Source organism: Notothenia rossii (assembly GCF_949606895.1).
Source record: "Notothenia rossii genome assembly, chromosome: 7".
Taxonomy (NCBI): Eukaryota; Metazoa; Chordata; class Actinopteri; order Perciformes; family Nototheniidae; genus Notothenia; species Notothenia rossii.
This window is the reverse complement of record NC_136905.1, coordinates 30,284,183-30,291,072: the sequence shown is the minus strand read 5'-3', so window position 1 is coordinate 30,291,072 and position 6,890 is coordinate 30,284,183. Positions and strand designations below refer to the sequence as shown.

At 41.6% G+C, this 6,890-nt stretch overlaps 1 long non-coding RNA gene across 1 annotated transcript; it reads right to left on the bottom strand.

Moving 5' to 3' along the window:
• Positions 1 to 266: 266 nt before the first annotated feature.
• Positions 267 to 2,218, bottom strand: LOC307047548. Its single transcript, XR_013810479.1, has 2 exons — positions 586 to 2,218; positions 267 to 367 (listed from the first exon to the last, which is right to left on the bottom strand). It is a non-coding gene; the product is annotated as an uncharacterized lncRNA (long non-coding RNA).
• Positions 2,219 to 6,890: the final 4,672 nt, after the last annotated feature.

Genomic DNA, 6,890 nt, shown 5'->3' with positions numbered 1-6,890 from the left:
AGTGTGACACATATGTAGTGATAAATGCTTCACCTGACCACTGTTCCTAAATAAAAAACAGTTTTCTGCATCGTCAGTCATTTTTTCCAAATAATTACCAATATTTCACAAATTCTTCATGTCAACTTAAGAGCACAGCTTTGTGTCAGCTTTGCTTGGTTCATCTTACTGGGGGGCAGCTACATGGATGTCGGTGCAGTCCACAATCATTTTGCAGTTGAAGGCAGAATTAATTTATTATTGACTCAGAATGAAGCACAACTTCATGTCATACAATACATTGACTTTATTTGTAATTGTGTAAAAAAGATATGAGCATTTATTAGCAAGCAGGACCTGCAGGAACAGAGCACGGTGATGGATGGAGCTGGGAAGAGAGAAGAATAAAGAAAACAGATCAACTTTATTATCGGATATTAAAAATTCAATTTCAAAACAAGTTGCCGCTCCTACAGTTTTCTAGTATGTAAAAATGATTTCACATGACCTATGCAAAATATCACTCAATACATGTGTCTCTCTGGGGGGTGCATTGTGCCTTTGATGTATATAAATAATATGCCATAACCAAATACTATTACGTACAGTGGAAATCAGGTTGCCAGAGCAGGTCAGTCCAGTGTGCATGTTCCTCAGGGTCTCAGCAGTTACAGGTGAGGTAAAGAAAATAAGAGAAAAAGGTCAGTAACAACACTCTAAAGTAGCAACACTGAATAATTATCTCTTTTAATAATTTTCTCTCAGTAATCACTCAACTACTGTCTTTCCAACAAACAGATTGACTCACCCTCACTGTCATCACAATGACACATGTCCAGAAGAATGTCATGCAAAGCTCCCTGCCTGCCTGCCTGCCTTCCTTCGACTCTCCCTGAACTGCTTCCTTAGCACCCGGTGGAGGGCGCAGTAGGCTACTCTTCAAATGTTTCACGAAATACTTACCATGATGACTACTCTTACTGTTTAACATTTTGGTGTACTTCATGTAATAAAATAATAACTTCATGGTAAGGCTACTAAAAATGACAAGGCTAAGTAATGTAATGCTAACTGACGTTCGCTAGTTACTCGTCGCTACTAGCTAGGTAGCTAACTTGACTATGTTCCATGCACAACATGTATGATATTACCTGATATGTCTGATCCAGCGACTCCTGGTCCTTTCTTAAGACGGGAAGCGATAGAACGAGCAAGTGGTATGATCACTTTTGTGATTACAACATGGTACAAAGCACACAGGCATCTTGTAAAAGTGAATGTATTGGAGCAATCTCTTATATTTATTGGAGGGAATAAATCAGTTATGAAATCTTCTTCTTCGCTTTAATTACGAGTCGCAACCACTTGGAGCATTATCGCCTGTGACATCACATGCGCGACCCAGAATGAGATTTGGGATTTGTAGTCTTTGTAGTCGCGTATTTTTCATAGTCTTATATTTCAACAGTTTTACGACAAAATGTGACTTTTTTGACATGGAAATGATTGTTTAAGATTGACAAACATCATATGTGTAGTTCGTGGCACAATTCAAACGGGATCAAAAGATACTTTTTCTCTCTCCATTAAATTCAATGTATAATTTTTCGCTTCCGGGGTCCCATGGACCGGAAATAGATGGGCGTGACTTCGCCTCTCTATAGTAACGCAGTTTAGGGGGAGCCGTGACGTCATCTTCAATGAGCTCCCCAGAAAAACAACACAGCTGTTAGCTCTTAGCGCTCAGAGCTCACAGCTCTTCATATCTGTTCAGAAACTAGACAAAAGTTAAACAAGTACAAACCACATACCGTCTATGTCATGGCTAATACAGTCGCTGGTTTATTTATGTCTGTATAGGCCGTTGTTGTGAGTGTGGACTGTCGGAGCATTTACAACGTTAGCTTAGCCAGATCTCCATTAGAAAACACGCATTTTAAAAGGTTTTTCGCCTGCCGTCTGTCTGGAGACTTGTCAAAGCCTTAATTCATGGTTTTTACTATCCGGTATCAGTATGTTGTTACTTCGGCATCATTTTTGAAACGTGTATTACAATTAAATCACGGTCAAATATGTTCATCTTGTTGTAGTTGTAGCCCCCTTGACAGCGATTCTTTCTCTAGTTTAGACTGCGGTCAAGCCAGCCTCCACTCGGAAAAACCTTGTGAAGCCAGCCCTCACGTGATATTGCGGTGCGCGAATATCCTATGCATTACGGTAGAGTACAAAAAAAAATCCTCCCTATGTGTTTAGATGAGAATAAAACAAAAACTGTCCCGTATCAAATACTAATTTCACTTCAGGGTGAAAGCAGGACATCCCATCTAGTCACTCAGAAAAAATCAGGACATTCTGATGTAGAGTTTCAAAATAAGAGACCTTTGAAATCTTTATTGTATGAATTATCATCCATGTTTTTAGATGAGAATAAAACAAAAACTGTTCAGTATCATAGATCCATCTCACGCCAGGGTGATAGCAGGACACCCCATGTCGAACCTCAGAAAAAATCAGGACATTCTGATGTACAGTTTCAAAATAAAAGACCTTTGAAGTCTCATATATGAGCTATCATCCCTGTTTTTAGATGAGAATAAAACAAAAACTGTCCAGTATCATAGATCCATCTCACTCCAGGGTGATAGCAGGACACCCCATGTAGTCACTCAGAAAAAATCAGGACATTCTGATGTAGAGTTTCAAAATAAAAGACCTTTGAAGTCTCATGAGCTATCATCCCTGTTTTTAGATGAGAATAAAACAAAAACTGTCCAGTATCATAGATCCATCTCACTCCAGGGTGATAGCAGGACACCCCATGTAGTCACTCAGAAAAAATCAGGACATTCTGATGTACAGTTTCAAAATAAAAGACCTTTGGGGACAGGGATGATAGCTCATATATGAGACTTCATCTTTTATTTTGAAACTCTGCATCAGAATGTCCTGACTTTTTCTGAGGTTCGACATGGGGTGTCCTGCTATCACCCTGGAGTGAGATGGATCTATGATACTGGATAGTTTTGGTTTTATTCTCATCTAAACACAGAGGGATGATTTTTTTTTATTCTACCGTAATGCATAGGATATTCGCGCACCGCAATATCACGTGAGGGCTGGCTTGACTAGGTTTTCCCGAGTGGAGGCTGGCTTGACCGCAGTTAGTTTAGCATACTCAGCCTGACTCAGCCTGGTTGTTCCTGGCCCTAGAACCACGATTTTATGGGGCCATTACATCACAAGAAGTCCCAATTTAAGGGATCATTTCTCCCAACAAAAATGTTTTTACTCACTATATCAACAGCCCCACCAAAAATATTTTCCACCAGCCGCCACTGCCTATTCTGCTAATTCCACGTTGTTACAACATGCTATGCAGCGGCAGAAACAAGAAAAGTTCGCATATAGAATTGACACGGAGAGGGAGAGAGAGAGAGGGAGAATGAGGGAGAGATAGACAGAGAGAGAGGGAGAGAGAGAGACACAGACAGGTAAACGGAGAGAGACAGATACAGCACACAACAGGTTGCCTGTGTCTCTATTGTCATACAAAACACTTTTTCAAATGAGCCATTATTACAAAATATATTCAAAACTCACTATTGACGTTCTCAAAGTAGCGCGATTCGCCAGTTGTTGTGGTTGGAAGCGAAAATGTCAATGACACGCTGGACATCCAGTGCCTTACTCCTCTGCTTATTGATAGCCAGCAGGCCCAGGTTGCTGTTCCGTGCATCACCACTGCTCTTTCTTAGATAATTCTTGATGCGACGGAGACAGGAGAAGCTGCGTTCGCAGCCAGCAGGTCACAGGCATACTTGTCAACCCTCCCGATTTTCGCGGGAGACTCCCGATTTCATTGCCCTCTCCCGGTTTCCTCCCGGGGTCATATTTCTCCCGATTTCTGACAAAATCAGATTTACACACGACTGTTTCCACTCGGACTTTAATACAGCTACACCATTGTTTGGTTTCCATGGTAACACGTCTCTTTGCGCGCGCAACTCAAATTCTGAGAGAGTGAGGCAGATATTCACAGAAAACAGAACAAGAATCGACAACTACTCTAGCCTACTCTCTGCTCACTCCTTTCCTGTAAAATACAGGTCCAGCCCACACATATGCTCCATCAAGGACGGTGCCCCCCCCCCACCCCACACACACATTTTCCATTTTTAAAAGCTCCCGATTTCTGAGGTCTAAAGGTTGGCAAGTATGGTCACAGGCAGAGTCTGGGAAATGCATAAGTCTGTGTAAATCCGTTTAGGCATCTTTGTAGGGTCGCATTAAAGCGCCTGTTCGACTTGTTGTACCTCAATGCGAGGGCGTTTAAGAACAAATCTATCCATCCGAAATATACAATTAATCCTTGAAGTTCTGCTGTCTGTCTGTCTGCAATTTACTCGGCGCGAGTTTGGTGACTTTTCACTGTGAACGTGACGTATCAGTAATGCATGACGCAGCAGACCCAACGTTTCGTTGCTCTGATTGGCTGTATGTCTATTCAAATTGCATTCGGAGGCATTTTGATCTGACCGCGGCCGCGCTGATATTATAACCTTTAGTGTATAAAACTCCCCCACTACTTAGACCAGGGGTCGGCAACCCCTGGCACGCGTGCCAGCATTGGCACGCGGCACCGTAACCAGTGGCACACTAGGAATAAATGGAATAAGTGTGCAAAAATATTTAAATTGTATTTTCGGATCCTGAACGAGACCGCCGCCAGAGCGCGTCTCCCCGTTACCTGCAGAAGGAAGCCATGCACGCAACGCAGCCCCGCTCTCTTTATCTCCAGGTGACATTCTGCCGCTTTCCTCCGTGGTGCAGTGCTGATCGTTTCACCACGGAGGAAAGCACTTCACTAATTGCAGTACCCATAAGGAGCTGTACAAATGCCGCAGTTTTTGCGTGGCTGTGTATTTAGTTGAAAGCCCAGTGGCGATCTGCTCATCTCTCATCTAAATAATATGCTACAAAGGGGCGGACTGGCCATCTCTGTGTTGAACTTTCCTGTCGGCTCCCAGACCGTAGTCGAGGAGGGCAGAAGCTTCAGGTTCAATAACCCACTTTAGAGAGTGGCGATCTCTTCTTGGGAGGCCGTTGCATTTATTTAGCTGTTCTTCTGTTTCACAAAATACATCACAGACCTCTGTTTTTCTGCTTCCTCGTTTCACTTCCAGAAACATACACACGTTCTCTCCATAGGTTCTCTCACTGTCGCTCTCCCATCCAGTAGGGCCTGGCTCATTTCGTGGCATCTGCAGGCAGTGGCAAGTACTTCCACAGAGGCCGCTACTCCGTGGTATCTGTGGCAAGTATATGCCACAGATGTGGTATCTGTGGCAAGTATATGCCACAACTTGCCGTGGCAACTATGTGCCACAACCATGCCACAACTTGCCGTGGCAAGTATATGCCACAACTTGCCGTGGCATGTAAATGCCACAAGTTAAAAGAAGGTTTATGGTAGCTGCCACTCGCCTTCTGTGGCAAATGCTGATATTTAAACCCGTATTTATCGCGTAAAATGTCGCTGTTTTGGCATGACTTTATCGGACTGATCTGTACACAAGACTGATGATCTGTTACTGATGGTCCGATCTCTATTTTTCAAAAAGATTAAACATTATATGTTCTATAGATTTTACTTGGAGAACGTGGTTTGTTAAAATAAATAAACGTGCTATTTTTATGATAATACTCAAGATATATTATTAGTAAGTTGACATAAAGATCTAACATTGTTGACCAGAGGTGGGAAATAGGCTAACTTGTATACTCAAGTAGCCTACTGTACTTGTGATTTAGAAATAGCCTACTTGTGCTATAAGGATAAGGACAACCAAGCGCAAAGCCTACAAGCACTGAAAAGCTGGCAAGGGGAGACGGAGGAGCATGACTCAGCGTTCTGTCAAGAACTCGAACAATATAAATTGTTCACCAGTTTCAAAACGCAATAAAAGGGTGGATAAAAAAGCATGCATTGTGTCTCGATTTTTAATATACTGTCATGATTGTCTTAACGGAATAACATGGTTTGTTTAGATTCACTGATATCAATATCTAATAAGAATAATCTGAAGCATTTAAACAAAAATGTTCAACGAGAATTAAAATATTAAACAACAAAACAGATACAATGACATTAATCTGTTTATTAACAACGAAAATGATACAAATTAAGTACATATGCCTGGATTTAAAATAACACATTTATACGTGTACAATCAAATATAACTGTCCTTTGCCTCATTTATAAAATATAAATCTTAGCATCTCACTAGCAGTGGCAACTGCAATCAGTTACAGCTGCCCTAAGTCTGTAGCCAAGTCTAATAACACCATTGTACACGTTGCTGTGTCAATACAGATATTTATTTTTTAATTATTTGTCTTTACTAGTAACAATACACCTGGTTATCGTAGCAAGCAGTGGAAACTCCCCTCAAGAAGCGACAATTGCCAAGGGCTTGCGTTGCAACGCTCACTTGCCAATATTTCTTTTTTTATTACAATATAGGCCTATGTTTAGCCTACTATCATAGATATAGCACGTTTGTTTATTTTAGCAAACCAAGTAGGCTATTCCAAGTAAAATTGAATATACATTTATTATCTTTTTGAAAAATAGAGATCGCACATCAGTCCTGTGATAGTCCAGCGACATTTTACACGATAAATACGAGTTTAAATATCAGCATTTGCCACGGAAGGCGAGTGGCAGCTACCGTAAAACTTCTCTTAACTCTGGCATCTTGTGGCAACTCCCATTCAGCATGCGCAAATGCCACGGCAAGTTGTGGCATATACTTGCCACGGCAAGTTGTGGCATATGCTTGCCACGGGAAGTTGTGGCATCTGTGGCATTTACTTGCCACAGCAAGTTGTGGCATATACTTGCCACGGCA